We start from the raw sequence: 24,209 nt of genomic DNA on the forward strand, positions 1-24,209 counted from the left end.
AATGTGGATTTAACAAGTTCAACTCATCAACAAATTGAACAGAACAATAGACTACACAATTCTTCTCATAACCTTGATACAAATGTCCACTTTTTGCACAAAGAAAATTCCAATATTAGAATTAAACTAAACTTTTACTGGTTCACCGTTGTATGTCCACCTTTACACACAACACCACCACAACTCCACAATCCCCATCATGTCCTACTCTCCTGATTTAGTTTAAAGTAGCATTAGGCCAACACCTTTTCACATAATTTTTGCCCTTTCTCTACTCTTCGATCGGTTTATTTTATCCATGCCAAAGTTTTCTCTAATTACAAAAAAGTCTGAAATTAACCCATGACCTGTTACCAATTTATTGTTTTGCATAATGCAATGAGATAGCCTTTCAGGTGTGTGTTGTCTCCAGAAAGAAAGTTAAAATTTCATCCACATTCAAAGTCTCACATGAGGTGGCTGTCTTGTGTCTGTTTTCAGGGCTTAAGTGTCACTTCATCATTTCTCAATGACCACAAATACACAACGTCTTCTGGTTGCAGTCTGACAGTAGCAGCATAAGCATTTATCTGGGCATTCTTTTACCATTACCATCTACCATTTTGACCCCACAGTTCATAGTAGCAACCATGTCAAAAGCCATCAAAGCATACATAGACTATTTCACCCCATTTGTCATATCTTGATGGTACTGAAGTAGGTTTTGGGTAGCTTGATCAAGGCTTACATTAATATTAAGGCATCACTGAAGTCAGGGTACAGTACTGATATCCTGTTGATAAAAGGGAATATCAGATCCATACTTATTGATCAATTCCATACCTATAATGAATACAGGAAAACATGCATTTATCTACAAAACTTAATACACCTAAATCCATTTACAGTTTGCTGAAATTTAATAATATTTTTAAACCATCAATGTTTTTTAATTTCATTTTTCTTTATGAATACTGACTAATTTGTTAGAAAAACTTTGTGTTATTACATATGATTTTTTTTTCCAACAGAAAATTCTACTTCCAGGATGAATATATTACATACACTATGAAGTATGTAAACAGTTAGTTAGTGTGAACAGTGCACCATTAGTGCATATAATGAATTTCATAATACCCCATTTGACCCTGCATTAAAGTTGACATAAGATTGTTGTTGTTTTATACCATTTTATAAATACTGTTTGTTATATCTATTTACCGCTTTTCATTCAAGGCAATTCTTAAAACTTACCTCTTTGATAAACTTTGAGTCACTTGTGTTAATGTCTTCCTGTGTGGCTCAGCATCAAATTTTGTTTAACAATTGCCTTAGGGCATTTTAATACATTAAGTTCACCATATAAATATAAGGTTTATTACAATTCTTGGTACTCATATTAGCCCATGTCTCTAATGAGTTAAAGTGATCATGGTGCAGAATTTGCAAGACAAAATTTAGTTACTCTGCATTTATCCAAGAAACAACACAGTTAATTAATCTTGCAAAGCAAGCCACCTTCTTAAATATCCCATTTTGAGAAAACTGTACAAAATTAGCCTATAATATCTATTACAAAGTGCTAGTTTGATGAAAAAATTGAAATATGAAGATAAATAAAGCATTCTTGATTACAAAGAATAGAAGAGATGAAACTGATGGTTAATAAAGTAAAAGAATAATAACATTTGATTTTAATTTATTGTGAAAAGCTACAAGGTGAACAATAAAGCTGTCATTTCAGTAAATCAGTCCAATGTTACAAGAGCAATATTCTTGGCATCCTGCTTTTCTTTCTATCCAGGATCTCCCTTCAACTCCAGCAGCAGAATGGCTTTGATGCTTTTTGTTATGTCTCTTTCAAATGCATGGAGGTGAGCAAACGCGTCATCCCCAATATAATAGGTGGCCGGGACCATTCAGATCTCTGCCTTTACAGCTGTCAATGTTGCATTGACTTTCTGTCAGGCTTGTTCGTTTATTGTTTGTGAGTTTGATTAAAAAAAAAACAAAAAAAAACAAAATGCAATTACTCGGGCTGAGGGAACCAGACTCTATCACTCATACAGATAATCTCAGGGTAATGTGACAAGCGTTACCTTGGCAACTGCAGGAAGAACTTAAGTCCAAGAGTTTGTCTTCTCATCTTTCTGTTTATTGTTTAATGGATTAAAACTTCCCACTCCAATCATTGAGAATCTGCAACGGTAAAGGCAACATTTCATGAGAGCTCCCAGCAATGTGTCTGCTTTGCTCAGTCGAGCAAGGAAAGTTAAAAGCATTTTTTGTGGTTTCTGCAAACTCATAGCCATGTGTAAATTTAGTTTTAAGTTAAATTACTAAGCTTTTGGCTAGCTATAATAATCAGTGCCTCTGTTCACAGCGTGATTTTTGAGCTTTATCCTTCTACATTCAATTGAACATCACAGTTGGATAAAATATTTAATGAGCCAGGCCTTGCTTGTGTGTTACTTGAGTTTTATTCCTATTTTTTCTTAAAGGGAAATTGAAATGTGCTTTAAAGTAGTCACATTTTTGAAGTAACTTTCTCATAAACACAATCCTTTTCTTGTTCTAAATCTTGTGCTACAGTGTCGTAGGGAATTTGTCTTGTAACATTCCGCCTGAGTATCTCCATTCAATTTGCTTTCTATAATGAATCTACTCTTCACAATGGAATAGCTACATAAAGTCTGCAATATTGTTACATTAATTTCCATGGAGTCTGAGCTCATAAGCCACATATTTCTTTTTAAGTAACCATGAACGTCCTGTCTTCTCAACGTCGCCCATTGCCTGAGGTGAAGTGACCCTCAAGTTAAACTCACCAGTTGGACACTTTAATTCAGTAATGAGAAGAATATGAGCTACACATTTGTGATTTATTTGTTTATTTAAGAATTTTACATGCCTTCATAATCATTTGTTAGTTTGGTCCCTTTAGTTTTCTCTTTATCGCCAGCTTAGCTAGATTGAGTTGGTTTCAGTGGGGTAGGTTTTAAAGGGAATGGTCTCCTAGAGTATGGAATACTGGGGTAGTACCTAACAAGTATGAGTTAGAAGGAATACTTGCAAGTCAATGAGACAAGGTCAGAGAAGCTCTAATGGGATAGAGTCTGATCGAAGTTGTAGGGCTTCATGAGGTAGAATCTAATGGGTTTGGGTCTAATGGGATGGAGTTGAATGGAGCAGAGGGTGATAGTGATTTGCTAAAGTGAACAGCCCAAAGGGATACGGTCAAATGGGTAACACCTAAATATGTAATGGTTACTGGAGTAGGTTCTAATTTGTTACACTCTAATGGGGTAAATTGAAATATTCACTGGCCTTCCACTTGCTATCTTGCTCAAGTGACCATTCATGTTTGCTTTTGAGGTCTAGTGAACCATTTTGGGGTATATGGTTAAATCAAATTCTGCCGTGACCCAGGATGACATAGATGTTGCAAGTGCAAGAACCTTAGTTATTCCTACTCCTCCCTCTCCAACACCTCTCTACCACTGCTCCCCTCTCCTGTTATGTATTAGGATCAGCTAGCTGGAGTCTTTTGGTGCTGATTTCGTCTCAATTGCAGTACAGTTCAAAACTGCTTCAGTCTAAGCAATACTAAATAACTATTTTTTAAGGTTCAAAGTCAAATTTCCTAGCTTTAATTCTTTAACTCTACCGCTGTCAAAACAGTGGTGGTGGAAACAGCAAATACAACATTGCAGTGATGATGCTGATTTGAGTTAATGTGCATGCATGCGTAGCACTTCCAAGTACAGCAAACTGCTCTGTGGGACTCACATCTATTGACTTAGTTCATTTGCTGCTTAAAAATTACATTGTATTAGGGACTATGTGTTGATTGTGTTCACAATGATTAACACCATGGAGTGTACACTCTACAAACGAATGATCTAAAAATGGCAATCGAATGATGGGCCACTATCTTATGCTTAGTTCCCCACACATCCTTTGACGGGAAGAAAAGTAATCTGAAGACTACTTTGAAGTGTATGATTCTTTCAAGGCAGACCTGATGACTATAGGCAAAACAAAGTTTTATCAAGAAATGAATACAAAGTAACTGTCATGGATTTCTTGGCATCACTGGTAATGTGCTGCTTTTGTGTGCTCCTTTTAATGAAAATCAAATCTTTTACTTTTCTTTTCCTGAACGAAGTAAACTTGAATCCAGAAGCTTCCCTTAGCCCAAAATGTCATTTAAGCTAATTATTTGAAGTTCTCATTATGATTTTTGCTTGGATTTGCAGCAATGCAAGCCTGTAGAGATGACTTTTTCTTTCCTGGTGAGATGGCTTTGTAACATCACAGCTTGTGCATTGTTATAGGGGCGATATAGGGAGAAACTAGATACTGCTTGGTCAGTAACTAGAGAGTATCAGTTTAAAATTGGAACCTGGCATAACAAAAAGGTTGGAAGAGGTTTTTTTACCATGCAAATAGATGGTAGAAACAGAATCAATAATAGCTTTGGAAATAGATAAATACATATAAAAAGATTTTTAAAAGGTGGAAAGGGCAGGTGAATCAGATTTGTGATGCTAATGTAGCTAAAAATAAATGAGTGACTTCTTTATGTACCATGGCCACAGTTAATCACAGAATTGAAACAGTACAGGAGGAGGCCATTTGGCCCATCATGTCTGCACCAGCTCTCCAAATGATTGTCATGACTAAATACCATTCTCTTGCTCTTTCTCCCATACATTATTTCTATCTAAGTAATCATCAAATGCTCTCTATAATGCCTCAGTGCATTCTAAATCTGAAACACCTGCTGTGTGAATTTCTTTTCCTCACATCACATTTATTTCTTTTTCATTACACCAAAATGTCATAAATGGCCTTGTTTCTGATATTAATTGCAAACTAACAAAAGGAACTGTGAAACACAAAATCACTTCAATCTTAATCATCCTTTCTCCCTTATCGTTTCTGTCTTATCTTTATTTTGTTTCACATTTTTCTAATCCAATTTAGCTGCTTAACCTTTTCCGTCTCTACTGTAACTTTATATTTCTGCGAAAAAATGTTTCTAATATCTTGGCATGTTAGACCACCTGGACACAGCAGATGAAAGAGAAATGAGGAGAGTGGAGCACACCCGAAAAAAAAGGAACATACTTGGGTATTCCTTTAGTTGTCGTGCTCAGATAATATGTCCATGTGCAAGAACTGGACAATACATTTCCTTAGTTCAGCTTCATTTTCAAAAATGTGAGTTATGATCTGGAGTGTAGTGCCTGAAAGGGTGGTGCAAGTATCGTCCATAGTAACTTTAAAAAAGGAATTTGACATTTTTCAAATATGAAGAGTTTGGAGGGGCTATGGAGAAAGCACAGGGACAGAAGGATTATTTGGATAGTTCTTCCACAGATACAATAGACTGAATGGACTAATTCTGTAAGACCCTTCTCCCTCATGAAGGCTGTGGATTTCATGTCTTTTAGGTCATCTTACTTAAACATAAGTTTAAATGGCTCACATGAGCAAGGTGTTAGTGTCATATTCAAAAAATAGATTTTCCAAACCAATTGTTACAATTTTAACACACAACGTAGCGAGTTAGAGTCAGATGCCCCTCTTTCAATCTTCCCATTTCAATCTCTGAGATCAGGGCAGAGTAAATTTGGGTAGGGTTTAGAAATAGCATTGTCTCCAAACCATCTCAATGGATTGAGTTAATTTCAGCCTAAACAAGTGAACTCATTACATTAATGTTTCAAGGAATACCATTTAACAGTTTGCTACCAATTCATATTAGCTCTAAGAAATCTGGAACACTGGATTGAGCACCATCTTTGACTTAGACTGATGAGCTCATGCTTTCTATGTCTCTCACATATACACGTGTAAACATCCTCTGTCAAACCAATTTGGACAGTTTCAATCCATTACCCAATGTTACAAAACAATTCATGGCTGATGCTAATTGACAGTCTTGTTAACAATGAGATATTGATATGAATTATAGAATTGTTATGATGGTTCAGCGGAGAATACTTCTCTGAGTTTTAACATTAACATGTAACTTGGCCCCATGGTGGTTCGGTGGTTAGCACTGCTACCTCACAGCAGCAGGGATCCAGGTTCAATTCTATTCTTGGATGACTGTCTGTGTGGAGTTTGCACATTCTCCCTGTGTATACAGAGGAACCTCGATTATCCGAACAAGATCACAAGGTCCCGATACTTGGCTAAACTGTGTTATCCGAACATTCGATTATCTGAACAAAATATTCCCCACCATATCGTTCAGATAATTGAGATTCCTCTGCACATGGTTTTTCTCTAGGTGCTCTGCTTTCCTCCAACAGTCCAACAATGTGTAGGTTAGGTGGGTGAGCCTTGGTTAAAATGCAGGGTAATGGGAGCAGGTGGTTGCAGCTACAGGGTGTGATGCTCTTTGGAGGGTCAGTGCAGACTTGACAGGCCAAATGGCCTGTTTCCACACTGTAGAGATACTTACTTGATTTTTAATCATTTGCTACGTCATGGGAAAAGGATCTAACCTATGTTTAAACACTATGCTGTGGGCATAATTTTGACTGTTCAGAAGAATGTACAATAGCCAAAAGTGAATAGTAGCTTGTTTTAAATCTCTACCACTTTTAAATTCCTTTTGAAAATTAATTTCCCCTTGCCACTTCTATATTATTGCACAAAGTCAAAATCACCCTGGAGTAAACTTGCAGAAATTCAGTTTTGTTGTATTTTTCCAATCCACAATATGTTCCAATAAAGGCCCATTGCTCAGCCCAGCATTATAGAGCCAGAAGAATTTAAAACATTCAAATTTTGCTACCTCTTCTTAGGTCAAGAAATACTCAGACATGTTGTGGTAAAAGACATCACAGCACGATTTCAAGCAAAGTCTGGGGGATTCTCCCCAGCACTCTGTCCAACATTTATCCGTCAACCACCGTCATTAAAGTTGTTGTACTTCAACCAAGTTTTCAGGCAGTGCATTCCAAATCATAACTCACATAACCCTAACCCTAACTTGTCAATATGACTGTTTGGGGGAGCTTGTGTTCACAACTTAGCTGCCACATCCCCTCCATGATAACAGTATAGGAAGGATGTTTACCCAGCGATGGTGCCTAGAATTAGGGGAGAAAGTCTCAGAATGAGATGTGGGCCATTTAGGATTAAGATGGCAAGCAATGTCTTTACTCAGAGGATTGTGGAGACTCAGGCATTTGGTGGAATCTCCCGATCCCAATGTACACAGATCTGGAAGTAGGAAGGCAGTTAAATAGGGTTGTGGCATATCAGAACCCCCACACCTTCCGAACTCCATTCAAATTAAGTTTTCATCAAAAAAGCCTAAGTTCGATCTTCCCACTTCATTGCTAATTGAGCTTCTTAAGTGGTCAATTAGTGAGGACCAGGTAATGGCCTATTCCTGCCTGGATTACAATACTCTGAACTTCAAGTGGAACAAATAAGAGATGAGCCATGCAACTAGTAAACCCAGTGTGGGTTGCTTGGGTTGGTGGGGATGTGAGGATGGTATGGTGTGGTTCAGGGTCCCTTGTTCATCACTAACTTGTCCATGATTGAGGAACTGGACATGGGTTAGCAAGTTAGCTACTGACAACTACTGTAGATGATAGTTTCTGAAGGAACATCTGAGGCACCATGAGTAGATATGAACTACTGATGTAGCAGGAAGAATTATGGCACACAAATGCTTTGGCAGTAGGTAGGCTTTATCTGGATGAACAATAAAGATTTATTATATATTACCTAGTAGCTTGATACATTACCTCTAAAACACATGATAGTCTCCTAGGCATGGGTCATCTCCTATTTGGGAATAACATGTAGAGGTCAACAGTTGCAGTGTTTGAAGAGAAGGGATAAATCAAGTAAATCTAGTAGGAAGAACAGGCAGGGCCAGATTAATGCACAAAGCAAGAATGGAGATCTGAAGTGTATTTATTTTAATGCAAGGAGTATAATAGATAAGGCAGATGAGCTTAGAGCCTGGGTTAGTACATGGAACTATGATGTGGTAGACATTACAGAAACTTAGTTGAGAGAGGGCATGCCTGGCAGGTCAATGTTGCAGGGTTTAGACTGTTCCAGGCATAATAAAGAGGGATGTAAAACGGGTGGGGGGGGGGGGGGGGAGGGGTGGAAACGGGACATTACTGATTAAGGAACATATCACAGCTGTACTGAGAGAAGATATCTTGGAGGGCTCATCCAGCAAGGCCATATGGCTAGAACCCAGGAGTAAGAAGGTACAATCACTATGATGGGACTGTAAAATAGGGTTTCCAGTAGTCACCAGGAATTAGAATAACAGATACGTAAGCAGACCATGGAGAAATGCAAGCAACATGGCTTTGGAGAGAGTGCAAGGGAGTTTTCCAGGATATTGCCTAGGTTGGAGTATATTAGTTATAATGAGCAATTAGACAAACTTGGATTGTTTTCACTTGAGTTTGAAGGCTGAGGAGCAACCTGCTATAAGTATATAAAATTATGAGAGGTTATGATAGGGTGGATAGTCAGAGTCTGTTTCCCAGGGCGTAAATGTTAAATACCAGATGGCATTGATTTCAGATGATGAGGAATGTTTAAAGGAGATGTATGAGGCAAGTGTTTTACACAGAGGGTAGTAGGTGCCTGGAATGTGCTGCCAGGGGAGGTGATAGAAGCAGACATGATAGCAAAGTTTAAGAGGCATTTAGACAGATACATGAACAGGCAGGGAATAGAGGTTTAAAGACAATGTACAAGCAAATAGGATTAATTTAGAATAGCATCATGGTCAGCGTAGACATAGTGGGCTGAAGGGCCTGATTCTATGCTGCACTGTTCTATATGACTATCAGGCTCAACTTAAAATGAAATAAACATTACTACTTTAGCTACACGCTGTTAACACTGTGAGAAAACATTGAAGCTCTATACACACTCTGGTGAACACATGCAAAACTCATAGAACTCATGGAGAGCTGACTAGTTTCTCCCAGAAACAGTAATTTCATTCTTGATGGATGGAGCTTATCTTGTGATGTTGGTTATCGCTTTCAGGTACTGGCTGGTGCAACATCTCTGCTCAAGCTTTTTTTTCTGTTTATTAAATTATTTATACCGTTATTTCAAATAAATATAACAGATTTGTCACTACCCTATCGTTTCCCTCCCCCAAGTCTCTGGCTTTATAAATTACTGATGATTTGGGTTGAAGAATATTCAACTACAGTTCATTGCTATCCTGAAGTCTTAGTGGGTTTTTGATATCTCAAACGTCCTTGGCAGAGAATGAATAATGCAAGTACTGTTCTTTCCAATGATGATGCTCTAATTTAGTCCATACTCTTTACTGAGGACATCCTCTGACATCAATGTCACTGTCAAGCTTTTGTCTCCTTTGGAGGATCTTTAGTTTCCTCAAGTTGTGTCAGAAAGATAATAGTGTGTCCTTTTCACGGTGCAGTGAAGTATACTCAATGTGAATCTTCAATTGCTGCTTGTATTCTTTCCAATAACATTATTTTATCAAGTTCAATTGTAGACAGTAAAGGTGACTAAACTATTTTAATACTGCTTCTTTTAAATTGCTGAATTGACCATAACAAGAGTCTACCATAAACTCCAAGTGCTGTGCTGTCAAGGAAACCAGATATTGGAAGATTTACCTGCAGTTGGAAGACAATCAAATAATTCCCCAAAAGCTCTGAAATCAGTGGTTTCTGCTGAAATCTCAGTGCTGAAAAGTCATTAGACACCAATGCACTTCATGTCCAATGATGTTTTTGTTTTCTTATATTCCATGAACATTTTTCTGACACCAATGAAGTATTCTTCTTGCTGAGTAACATTACAATGATCACTGGTATTTGGCTGCTACGTTGGTTGAGATTTTTAAACGTATTGTAGAATTTGAACGTGAAGCATGTGTTTCTGTTCAGAGATGAGAAGTTGGTTTCTGTTGACATACACCTTTTCCACATGTCTATGGTCTTCTCTGCATTTTAAGATTGTTCACGCCATTCCTTCAATTTTGAGCAGTATTCTGTCAGCGCCAAGTGATTCAGCAGACTTTTGTTTCATACTAGGAGACAGTGAGGTCTGCAGATGCTAGAGATCAGAGTTGAGAGTGTGTTGCTGGAAAAGCACAGAGTCAGGCAGCATCCGAAAAGCAGGAAAATCGACGTTTCGGCCCAGAGCCCTTTGACCAGGCAATTTTCACAGCTAACCCTGTCATACTTAGCTCTGTGTGAAATTTGTATTTAGTTGGGTGGCAATTAACTTGTACAATCCATGTCAAAGCTGGTTCAGGTGAGCCACCTATTTATTACACTTATGAAAAGTTTGATTCACATCATTCAAATGTATTATATAATGATAATGAAGGTACGTTTTGATATTCACTTTTTTCTTCTAGAGATGCTTATCATATAGTGCGAACCATTGTGCAAGCAAGTATTTTTAGCTCTGCAATTCAATGGTTATTTTTGACTTTTGTCGTTCTCCAGAAATGCCATCTTCTCACAAAAATTGCATTGGCATGATAAAGCCGTGATTGTGTGATTTCTCAACTCTACATCTGAAATGCTGAGTTACAGCATCAAAAGGTTTAAAGACATTTCTTGTTGATCCACAATATAATGCTTCGGTGTTCATGTACCTTAGAAAGTTGACAAAGTCTAATGCCCTGCTAGGCTAACTTTCTATTCCCATCAATCTCTTGTGCTGTTTTTGGATTTCAGTTTCTACTACCATCTAGATTGTTCTTTCCATGTGAGATCCTGTTTTGTTTGTAATATCTCTGAAAGAGACAGAACAGAAATTCCAATGACAATTCTGACTCAGATTAATTCTGGTTGCAAATCATTGCAATCACATAACCTTTACACAGTGTCAGAATTATCAATAAAGTTGTCAACAGGTTCTCACTGAACCTTTACTCTTTTGTAAAGGGGCTCAGTTAGCACATTGGCTAGTCAGCTTGTTTACGATGCAGGGTAATGCCAACAGCATGGGTTCAATTCACACATCAGCTGAGGTTACCACAAAGGATTCTCTTTCTCAGTCTCTCCCCTTGTTTGAGGCATGGTGGCTCTCAGGTGAAACCACCACTTGTCATCTCTATGTAAAGAGAAAGCAGGCCCATAGTGGTCTGGTCAGACTATGACAAACTACCTTGATAGTCTTCTATAAAGTCTTGCTTTTGCCATTCCACAATTGGAGTTAAAAAACAAAATTAGTTTTCAGCAGAACAATAATTATAAAGTGCTCTTGCAATATTATCAAAAGATAATTGTATCTTCTCTTAGATTCTATCATGTTAAGACATTATCTACTATTGGCTCTACAGTATAAAGAAATGTCTTTATATGCTCTTCTCTGGTCTCCTTCTGTGAAGAAGGAGAAACAAATCTGCATCGTATAAGTTCTCTCTTCCATAATATTCAGTTTAATTCCCTGTCTGAAGGATCTGTAATTTCAAATCTGCTTGAAAGCATATTCTTTTCTCCACTGGCATTGTACTTAACTGTTGGCATTCCTCTTTTATAAACGATTTACATGAAAGCCATTACAGGATTTTTGAAAAATAAACATTTTTATAGACACATGTAATTTTAATGTGTAAAATCATACAATCAGTTCAATTGTATGAACGTTGAGTATTCTTCAATAAGCTTATAAAATATTTTCTATTTTTGAATATGACAATTTTTAAAACAAGTTGCTGAAACCCTCAATATGAATTGTTAATAAAGCTTTATAATTAAGATTTTTTGTTGTATTAATAATGGATCTTAATTTTGTACTACATTCTTTTTCCCAGAAATTTATTTGATTTCTATTAATGTTGAAAAACTTGGAAATGGATTGGAACTTCTAAATTTTCTGATTTCTGCTGGAATAAAATGCTTTCAAGCATTTAAAGATCATTGAAATATTTTAAAATAAAGAAATACTGTTTTTAGTATTTCTTCCCAAGATAAAGGAAATGCTGGTATTTGGTACTGTTTTCCTCTTCTTGGTGATTTTTGCATGCTTTTTAGCAATATGAACAATTTACATCCATTTTATTTCTTCTTTGTGATTCTTGCACTATTTTGATGGGGAAAATGGTAAGGCATTATCACACGTTGAAGAAATATTTTTAGTTTCAGGATAAAAATGCAATTTTCTCTCAAAACAAACTATTTTTCCACCTTCAACATTTTTCAATCTAATATTCAAATTATCGTACTATTTGAACAATTTTCTTAACAAGTGTCCCTTCTCCTAAAGATTTATTCCACAATATTTCCTGATAATTTTAAATAAGCTTAACAGTGCTCGTTTGCTGAATATAACAATGTAAGTCATCTGTGAGTTTCTGACCGTCCTGTATTTTATTACATGCAAAAGTTTCACTTTGCCTCTGAGGGGCTGAAATTACTTTGGATTTCCAATATCTGCCACTTTATCCTAGGTTTCTGCTTGCAGTTCTGGTAAAACTCTTTGTGGTCTACACACGCTTTTTCAATATTTTTCATTGCTTCTAGATGTTTTTAGCAATTAGGAACACATTTTTAACTATCTTTTTAACTCTTGCCTACTGCATTCACAGAGACTGTATACTCTAAACTCACAGTTTTCTGACTGAATGTTTCTCTTCTTCCCTCTCCTCGGATGCTGTGATTTTTGTAGAACTGAAGTTTTTTTTCAGGATTGTCACCATGTCTAAGCTAGTGCTTCCAAATAAACCTGTTGGATTGTGTAAGAGACTGGTGCAAACTGCTTTATATGCTGGGGTTATCTGAGAAGCCTTATGTAAATTCACTTGTGTGGAGTGGTGAACAGGGCTGAGAGATAAATAGGAGGGTGTGGGTGGGGAAAGGTAGCTGGGAAGGCAATAGGTGGATGCAGCTGTCGGAGTGATGGTGATAGGTCAGTGGGGAGGGTGGAGCGGGATGGGTTGGAAGAAAAATGGACAGGTAGGTCAGGTCAAGAGAGCAGTGCCAAGATGGAGGGGTGGATCTGGGCTGAGTTGGGGGAAGGGAGATTTGGAAACTAGTGACTAGTATTACATTAAAGATATATGATTGTCTTCTGTGGTACTGTCCAGCACAAAATTAGTTTAAATTCACATTACTGGTTTAGCTACATGCTACTAACACTAACAACATTGGCTGAAACACGACACAATCTGGTGAATGCATGAAGAACTTGTAGGACGCTTGCAAACACTGATTAGCTCATCCCAGTAAATGTTGTTTACATCCTGATTGGTGGATTCCATCCAATAAGGTCAATTAATGTTTTCAGGTAATATCTGTCTTATAAAAGGAAGAACCAACCCCTGCACTTGCTTCTGACCTTCCTGCCTTGCAGAAAACTCACCCCCTCACAAAGCACTTACCTGACACCTTGATCATTCTTGTCCTTGGTTGTCCTTCCAGCAGTAGACACAGCATCTCTGTTGTGCTGCCAGGCGTGACAGCCAGTGGCCTATGACTGGCTCTGGTTGCTGGCTGGGACTTCGACTCCCTTGATTTCAGAGGAAGGTCCACTGCTGCTCTCGAAACTGCCTGATTGGTGGGAGGTATAGTGGGCATGGCCCTGAAGAGAAAGCTCAGGTGTCTCGCCACCTTTCCAGCAAACAAGAAAGACACCCAACATTCAAAACAAAGATGGAGACATTGCAAGATATTGATGTATCAGGGAGTCTGAGGATAGTGTGGGAAAATGCTCCTGAGGTAGAAGATTGAAATAAATTGTATAACACGCTCAAGAGGCAGAATGGCCTATTTCCAAGGTACCGATGTTCCTATTTCTATCCTTCAAAATTACTTCAATGGCTGTAAAATGGTGTTGGATGTCCTGAGATCATGAAAGGTGCTATAGGAATGCAAGTTCTATCTTTCTGGAAGTGCTGTTAATTATCTACCAGTGACTCCAGCTCCAGCATCTATTAACTATGATACATTCCATAGTTAAACAGCCTGATGGCATTCATGAAGTTTAGCACCTTTGGTAAACCAGGAGAATGTGAAGACTACAGATATTGGAGATCAGAGTTGAAAAGTGTGGCACTGGAAAAGCACAGCAGGACAAGGAGCATCTGAGGAGCAGGAGCGTAGATTGTTTGGGCATGGACCCTTTATCAGGAATGTTATGGGGGGGGGGTGTTGTGGGGAGCAGGCTCAGAGATAAATAGGAGGGGGTGGGGCTGGGTAGGCAATAGGTGGATGCATGTTGGGGGTGATGGTGATAGGTCAGTGGGGAGGGTGGGCGGATAGATGGGAAGGAAGATGAATAGGTAGGACAATTCAAAAGGGCAGTGTTGTTTTGGAGGGGATTATCTGGAATGAGGTGGCGGGAGGGGAGGGGAGGAAACTGGTGAAATCAACATTGATGCTGCGTGGTTGGAGGGTCCCAAGGCAGAAAGTGAGGCATTCTTCCTCCAGGCATCAGGTGGCTTGGATTTGATGGTGGAGGAGGCTCAGGACTTGTGTGTCCTTGGCGGAGTCCTTTGGCAATCTAGCAATTATTTTTGCCAGTGGAACTGTACCCAGAAGAAAAACAGAAAATTATTTTTAAAACCATGCATTTATTTTCAAGGAAACTGTTTCGGTGACACACAAACAGTCAGTGGAAATAATTTATCTTGATTCAGTATCTCATCCGAAAGACAACATAGCATTCCGTCCGTACTGCATTGGAGAGAATCCTTAATCACCAGATTTGTACCTGTGTTGAAGCTAAAAATTACTGTAAATTTATAATTGGTCAAAAATTTAACACAAACCTTTTTTGCTGGAAATCAGAAATTAAAACAGAAGTGGTGGAAATGCTCAGAAGTGTTGGCAGGAGCATGGGCATCATATCTCTCTGTAGATGTTCCCAGGCCTGCTGAGCATTTCCAGCAGCTTCTGCCTTTATATATAACTGGCTACCTCAGTATTTTGTAAAATATTGCTTGCAAATGTTGCACAGAACTATAAAAATTATTACATGAATTACTATTAATAGAGCAGCTTCAACATCATGAAGGTTAAGCATGAGGACAGGGATAGAAATAGACAATATACTGACAGAATTGCTCAGGATGTTGTCCATTGACTGAACTTTAAGACAGCATGTTGTACAAAATTAGTTTATTATGGGAATGGGGACCATAGAAATACATCCATCAAGAGCATCCAATTCTGACAGGTCCACTTTTCACTCTCTGGGTCATCCCACTGCCATAATATGTAGCAAACTAACACTTTCAATACTCTTTGCTAACGAATTGCATTAATGCCATGATCTTGTAGGAAGCATGGTACATTGGGGAAACCAAGCAAAGGCTACGACAACGGATGAATGGGCACCGCACAATAATCAACAGACAGGAGGGTTCCCTCCCAGTTGGGGAACACTTCAGTGGTCCAGGACATTCAGCCTCGGACCTTCGGGTGACCATCCTCCAAGGTGGACTTCGGGACAGGCAGCAGAGGAAAGTGGCTGAGCAGAGGCTGATAGCTAAGTTCGGTACCCATAGGGAGGGCCTCAACCGGGACCTTGGGTTCATGTCACATTACAGGTGATGACCATTGCACTACACACACACACACAGATATTCCTACACACACACACTCTCACATACACAAGGACACAGGTACACACAGATGCGCACACAGACACCCACACACACCCTTATAGGCACACACACTCCCACACTCACACATGCACCCCCTCACAGACTTAAGACACTCTGCACTCACTACACACACACACATACACACACTTTCTCACACTCACAACCCCCACCCCAGACAGAAATACACACACACACAGACAGACAAAGACCCACATGCACACATATATTTTGTGGGGTGAATTTGTACTTGCAGAGTTACATTGCACTTTGCTCAAAAACTGCATACATTCATGTAGAACTCTGAGCTCAAAAACTGCATGAATTTATATAAAACTCTGTTATCTCACTTTTTAGATTAGAATCAATCTAAACATCAAGTCATAGACAGAGAACACAGGGGGCTAACAACTTCAACATATTGTCTATCACCATTGTTAACAGCTAACCCGAGAATGCAACTTTTATAAAAAGGTTAAAAATCACACAACACCAGGTTATAGTCCAACAGGTTTAATTGGAAGCACACTAGCTTTCGGAGCGACGCTCCTTCATCAGGTGTTACGATCGAGCCCTCCACTATCACCTGATGAAGGAGCGTTGCTCCGAAAGCTAGTGTGCTTCCAATTAAACCTGTTGGACTATAACCTGGTGTTGTGTGATTTTTAACTATGATCTTGTATTGTTAACAATGTATTTCTTCCCTATTTGTTCCAAGCTTTCTTGCATTTACAGACTCTTAAAAAAAACTGCAGATTCATTTATCTCACAATTCTGGCATTTTCACCCAGTACCCAGTATTTTATGATTGAACCGTGACTATTTCTGTAAAGCGAAGACTGGTCTTGACCTTCCCCAAAATTCAACATTTATGCATTTTCCATTCAGGATCAGAAGCAAGGATACTGGCTCCCAACTATTTTTACAGAGCATCTTTAATGTAGTAAATGCTGTAAGATGTCATACAAAGGTGATTATCAGAAGTAAGATCTGCATTAGGTAGTGTTATGACAGGTGACTAAAATGCAGTCGAGAAGGTAAATATCTTAACATGGCCAGGAGAAGAGGCGAAGGGGGGATTTAGCATTTCGGTCCATAGCTGAATTCATGGCTGATAATACTAAGATGTTAGAAAGAAGGGACAGGCAAGAGATCAGAATTAGAGGAACACAGATACCTTGGAGGGTTGTGAGCTGAAAGAGATTTCAGGGGTCTTGAACAGATACTAATTAAGTCAAATGATCAATTCTTCAATGACAATCTCAAACTTGCCATTTTCTGACAGCATTCCAACATTTATAATGCTGCTACTCAATCTGTTGTCTGCTTGGAACAGTGGAATGAGACTATACTGGTGGACACGGCAAACTGTCTGACTATTGGAATACACTCAAAGTAACAAGTTTGAAATTGCCATTATAAAATTGCGTATCAGATTTATTCAGGGTGCATTGACACACTGCTTGGATATGTTCTTGTTACTTTAATCTTGTAGCAGTTAACAATTTTGCACCATTTCTCCAGAAAATCTACAAAATGTATTTTGTTCATAGTCCTTTTGTTCTCCCACTTTGTGGTTTGAAAACCTGCCTTGGTGGCAGGCATGGTTATAATTGCACATGAACGGGTTTAAGGAAGAAAAGCACCCTGATAATGCTTAAGGATTGAGAGGAAGCACTAATGTAAGCAAGCAACATTTTTGTTTCGACAGAGTGAGCACTTTGTGGCCAGAAGCAGTATCAATATACACCGCAACTCTTAATCCCTATCGCAAATAACTTCCAGATGCACAATTCACCACCATCAGTCTGCTGGACCTGCCCTCCACAGATGGCACTCTATGAGGGGGGTCTGTGAGCAACATCGGGAGCATTTTACTAATCGTTCATTTCCAATCATCCTGAAGGGGAACTTTTTATTCATAAAATCTTTTTCATCTCTGTCTCTTTGATTAGGAGAGGAGATAATCACTAAGTCATGTGCTCTCATGAGAAGGGGCAAAGAAAAGGGATTGGTAGGGGGTCAGTTTTTAACATGTGCCTGACTGCAAGGAAACAAATTTTTTTTAAAAAAAGTGCAGAACAATAAGAGTCTTAACAGGTTCCAGTTGAGCATGAGCAGCAGTGCATAAATAGGAAAGTGTAGGATGGATTGGGCATGCATGATGAATCAAACTAACTCACTTCCTCAGTTGCAGCCATTACGCTTGGAAGTGTGAGCTTAGCAATTAAAAAAAAATGCGTTCAACTAAATTATGCTTGTTGGACAAACTGAACAATCAGCCTAGGATCATCAAAGAGAAAATGTTTCATTTGTGTCTCAATCTGCAGCGCTTTCATTTTGTGTAAATTTGTCTTGCATAAGAATCCTTCAAAAATTATGTAAGAATGATCCTTGTTTTGGTGAAATGTTTAGTTGCATATGACAAGTGTAAGGAATTCACCCAATATCTACAGTTCACCTCGCATTATTAAAACAGATTACTTCGTCATTTGTATCATCAATATTCGTGGGAGCTTGCTGTGTACAAGTTGGTTTCTGCGTTCAATGGTCACTGAAATTTGAACAATTACTTCATGATAAAGTTTGTTGCAACCTCCTGAGAACTGTGAGAAATGCTATAGAAATGCAAATCTTTCTTTCCTTAGCCAGTTCCCAAAAAGCATTGAAAGCATGATAAATGTAAGGTAAGAGATAACTGATTGAAGGGTTCGGTTGTAGTCACCAACTACAGAACAAAACTTCTGACTGTTCATGAGCATTAAAAGAACTGCTGCCAAGAATAATTTCCTGTCTTAACTTTGCACCCAGCAGTTTGTTATTTGTAGAATAGAAGCTGAATAATTAAAAGCTTTTTTTTCTCCAACTTCATGTCTCATTGATATCTTTGGTAGGGTTTCTTGGTTGACGTGATACGACACACATGAAATAATACTTTTGTTTCAATCAGTATGGTAGCACGTGACGTGATAATCTTTGTTTTCAAACTTCTTTTGTGTTTTGTTTACCTTTCAAATTTGATGATTATTCTGTGTTACAGACTGTTGAAACAGCAGCTCCTTTTCATTCATTCAAATCTACAGATGGTGAGTGTTAGGAATATTTTTAAGTTCTATCTTGTTTACACCCAAAATAAATGAGAATGGCTTCTTGAAGGGTAATTGACCTTCATTAGCTCTCCATCCAGCGAATGATGAGCTTAAAATTTTCATTGACAAGTTCCAACCCAATTTCCCCCCAGTCTGAACTCTATAACAAGGCCCAGCCCTATACTGGAAATGTGTTGCTGGAAAAGCGCAGCAGGTCAGGCAGCATCCAGGGAACAGGAGAATCGACGTTTCGGGCATAAGCCCTTCTTCAGGAATGGGGAAAGTTTGTCCAGCAGGCTAAGATAAAAGGTAGGGAGGAGGGACTTGGGAGAGGGGTGTCGGAAATGTGATAGGTGGAAAGAGGTCAAGGTGAGGGTGATAGGTCAGACTGGGGTGGGGGCGGAGAGGTCGGGAAGAAGATCTCAGGTTAGGAAGGCGGTGCTGAATTTGATGGATTTGACTGAGACAGGGTGGGGGGAGGGGAAATGAGGAAACTGGTGAAATCCAGCCCTATACTCTCAAAGAACTCAGTATTCTTCCACAATTCTGAACTCTTCAGCATTTCCAACTTGCTTCACCTTCCACTTGCTGCCGAGATGACAAGCTTTGGAACTTTCTTCTCTAAACCTATCTTCTCAACATGTCTCTTTTTTTCATATATTCAAGATCAGTATGCAGAAAATCAATTAATTGATAATTATCACATTTGTAGGAGTTTTCTTTGTGAAAGCATGTTTCCCAAAAACTGTATTTCCTCCATAACAGTGACTAAAGGTTTTTCATCAGCTGTGAAGTGCTTTGGAACATCCTCAACTTGTGATGGCTAATGAACTAGGAACCTGGGCTATGTCACTCTGATTCTTCATTCATTTGTGATAAAAGTGGAAGCGACAGGCAGAGATGGTTCTGGCTAGGTTATTGGGCTGTCAAAATGACTCCTTTTTTTAAGTAGTGTCCAATTACACTGAACCAGATTTGTTGGATCACAGGCTGAGCGAGGTTGACTTCACCCAGTGTTGTGACTTGACCTTGACTTTTCCTGGGATGGAAGCTTTAAGAACGTAGTCTCAATTCCGGCAAGATTCCTGCTGTCAAATGTGAAGCTTCCACGTTATTCAGAATCAGGAATGTTCTCTCTTAAGCAGCAAACAAAGCATTGATCTGTAAAGCTGATGAGATTGCAGATACAGAACAAGCAAATGATTTCAAAGTTGAGTTCCCCAAATTCTCAGGTTTGTGGGAGAATAAAGACAGAATCACATACCCCTCCAAACATTTCCTTTCCATGTCCCTGTCCAAATATCTTTTATATGTTGTAATTATACTTATCTCTACCACATACTCTGGCAGTTCATTCCATATATGTACCAGCCTTTGTTTGAAGAAATTGCCCCTCAGATCCCTTTTAAATCTTTCCCTTCTCACCTGAAACTATTGCACACTAGTTTTGGACTCCCCTACTCTGTGGAGAATACCTTTATTGTTGACCTATCTACAACTCTCATGATTTTTTAAACCTCGATAAGGTGACCCCTCAGATTCCAAGGTTCCAGGGAAAAATGTCCTAGCCCATCCAGCCTCTCCTTATAACGCAAACCCTCCAGCCTCAGTACCATTCTTGTAAATTTTTTCTGCACCTTTTCCAATTTAATAACATTTTTCCTATAGCAGGGTGACCAGAATTGTGCACAGTACTCCAAACGTGGCCTCACCACTGTCTTGTACTGCCACAACATGACATCCCAACTCCTGTACTCAATGAAGTCAAGTGTGCCAAATGCCTTCTTTACCACCTTGTTTACCTATGTTGCCACTTTCAAGAAAATATATACCTGTACCCTTCACTCTCTCTGTTAAATCACACTCTCCAGGGCCCTACCATTAAATATGTAAGTCCTGCCCTAGTTTATCTAACCAAAACGTAATATCTCACAGTTATCTGAATTAAATTCCATCTGCCACACATCGGCCCCTTAGCAAACTGATCAAGATATCATTGTATGCTTAGATAACCTTCTTCACTGTCCACTAAACCACCAATTTTAGCGTCATCCAACTCTGATGTTCTCAACTGAAATTGTTTATATAAATGCCAACAACAGTGGACCCAGCACCAATCCTTGTGGCACATCACTGGTCACAGGCCTCCAATCTGAACAACAACCCACTACCACCACCCTCTGTCTCCTACCATCAAGCCAGTTTTGTATCCATTGACTAGCTCTCCCTGGAACCCATGTGATCTATCCTTACTAACCAGTCTACCATGTGGAAATTTATCAAAGTCCTTGCAAAGGTCCATGCAGACAACATCTACTGCTCTACCTTCATCTATCTTCTTTGTCATCACTTCAAAAAACTCAAGCAGATTTCTCTATCTCTCTCTCTCTCTCTCTCTGTTGTACAACTCTATGACTCTAAATTTGTGAGATACAATTTCCCACACACAAAACCATGCTAACTGTCCCTAATTAGAACTTGCTCTTCTCTAATATTAGGAGCTAGCTTACACTCATATTTCATCTTCTCCCTCCTTATGTTAGTTGTCCTCTGTTGGCTTTTAAAGGCTTCCCAATCCTCTGGCTTCCCACTAATCTTCACCACATTGTATATTTTTTCCTTTGCTTTTATGGCATTCCTGACTTTCTTTGACAGCCACCATTGCCTCGTCCTCCCCTTAGTATATTTCTTCTTCCTTAGGATGAATTTCTGCTGTGTCTCCCGAATTACCCCCAGAAGTTCCTCTCATTGCTGCTCCACCATCTTCACTGCTAGGCTACCCTTCCAATCAACTTTGGCCAGCTCCTGCAATGTGCCTTTGTAGTAGCTATCAATGCAATACAGCACTAATAATTTGAACAGCACAAATGTCACTGACATTGATGACCTGTTCATCTTCATTGGGAGATTTATACACCAAGAGCTCTTCAACTTGGGATTCTTCAAAGAATCCCAAATTGAGGAATTACAAAGTGTCCTGCAAGGGTGAAACTATCAATCCGATTGCCAGGTATTACTCACTCTGGAAATGAAATGATTTCTAATTGCATTCCACCGGCTGTTAACAAGGGGAAAAAAAATCATATTTTTCTCTTCTCTGTGAAGGTCAATGAATGAGTTGGGAGTGGATTTATTCCAGTTCAAAGAGTAGATCTTCATTATTATCATCGATTACTAGTCAAGGTGGATTGCAGTCAACCATTTGCACAGCACTACAGTAGATGCTGTAAGATAATTTGCTCAACACATGGAATTATGAACATTATTGTATCAATCAATGGCCCACAGTTTGGTAATGAGCACATTAGGTGGTTCACTATCGTCAAGGTAATGGAGAAACTGAGCAAGGAGTTTGGACAATTCAATAATTACTGAAGAGAAGGAAAGATTTGAATCTTGCACTATTAAGTTACCAACCCTTGCCACCACTGAATAGGTTATTAACATTAGAGTTACTTTTGGATAGGACATTGAGAACATTATTTCCACCTCTTTCTCAGCCATTAACGTTACACATTACTGAAAATGATCACAACAGAGTGAAACAGCACAAGGACTAGCAATGAGACAATCTTGCTCTAAACTTCAATGAAAGGTTCTGAGGACAAGAGATTGTTAAAAACCTCTTGTACAGAGCACAAGAGTTACTGGTGTGGGAGGGGTAAGAAATCAACAGAAAGAAGGAATGCCTACAGTAAAAACACCACAACCGACACCATATATGATAAAGATGTGTCATAGGATTATAAGGAGAAATCAATCTGTTGTTATAACAGAACAAGAAACCAATAGAAACTTGAAACTATTCTCAAATGAGGAGGAAGAAGAAAGATCTGCAACTAACCAGGATGAGTCAGATTCCAGACTGAAATTTGGCTTGATGGAACTTTGTTTATGAAATGATGGTGTCTCACTGCGACAAATGCCTGCAAGGTAGCATTCTTATGCTAAAGTTTTTTAAGCGATGGAAACAAAGATATAATAGAATAAGCTGCTATTTACTTACAACACAAATTTAAAGATTTTCAAACACATGGTAACATTTAAATCCCATTTATCCCAAAATACTCCTTTATAGATCCCAAAATACTTCTTTACAGCTTCTCAAATCACCCTGTACAGTACTGAAAAACAACTTTTATATGTAGTCACACCAGAGAAAAACCACCTTCTGCAACACCTCTACGGATTTAATTTCACTTTGACTTTCCAACCTGGAAAATCCAATAGCCTCTTCCTGCAGTTTTTATACACCTGAACCGAAACATTTCCAGCTTCAAATGAACTCCTTCAAAGATTTTTCCCAAACATTCCTGGCCTGAAACAATTATAAAACTCTTGCTACAAAGTAGTTTTACTATCTCCCCCCTTTCTAAGGAAGACTGTTTTATAAATATATCTTCAACCAAGATTCCTACAGAACTGCCCCAAACTGAAACCAATAAAAAAAACTTTTGTATTCAAGCTATTCTCCTTAAGCTTAAGAAAAAAATAGACCAGAAATTTCTGACTGAAAACTTGATACATAATTGTTTACCTTGCTCATTGTAAACTCTCCTAATTTAAAAAGACATATTGATCCTGGAGAAGTTACATTTCTCAAACAATTTGTAAAGAAATCACCATGGCTACAGAACTAATTACCAGCAAACTATTATGCACTTCAAATGTGCTGAAAAATCTATACATCACTGATTCAAAATTCAGAAAAACAACCTTAAAGATAAATGATATTAAAACATATAAAAATTACATACTTACATGACTGAGAGACATATCGAATAATGTGATTAATATCAGAAGCATACATAATGATACTGAGAATGTAATAATGGTGTTTGAGTCACATGATAGATGAGGGAGAACTGGGAGCAGAAGTTCTGACTTAGTGTGAAGTGAGTGTGTATAGAGATCAAGCTGTAAAGAAAGAGTTATTGCAAAGAATTCAATAGATTCCAGCAACAAAAAAACAGCCCTTGATCCTAACTTTGAAACATCTTCCTGGTTAGACCTGAGTGCTGTCACTGCCATCACTGCTGGCTCAGCTCCTCCAATCTCACCTGTAACCCAGGACACTCACTGGACCCCAAACCCTGAGTGCTGCTGCACATTGTTGCTCTGTTGCACAATACATATGTACAGAATAAACAAAAAGGTAGAGAAAAGAAATATAGGACAAATAGCGACCCAGGGAAGTCAGTTCCAGGATGCATGATGGAAAGCTAAATACTGTGATAATCATGAGACCCATGGTCACCCCGTGCTGCCTTGCTACAGATTTTAAAAAGCCAGAGGAATCTAACTATTAAGGAAAAGATTGCAAGCTCCAAAGGTGAGTCTGTGGAGACAGAAATGGCAGCAACAAAGATCTTTGCTTCGAGGGTCATTCCCTCCATCAAAAGATATTGGGACTTGGCCATTGCTACCTCAGGTCTACCTTTATCTTTCCCTTATGTTCCTACTGTTTGAAATACTTTCAAAATAACTGCACACTGCCGCAATAGAATGCGAGTCATGTGTGATCTCCA

This window comes from Chiloscyllium plagiosum, unplaced genomic scaffold (assembly GCF_037043375.1).
Source record: "Chiloscyllium plagiosum isolate Xiang-an unplaced genomic scaffold, Cpla_swu_hap1 HiC_scaffold_4, whole genome shotgun sequence".
Lineage (NCBI taxonomy): Eukaryota > Metazoa > Chordata > Chondrichthyes > Orectolobiformes > Hemiscylliidae > Chiloscyllium > Chiloscyllium plagiosum.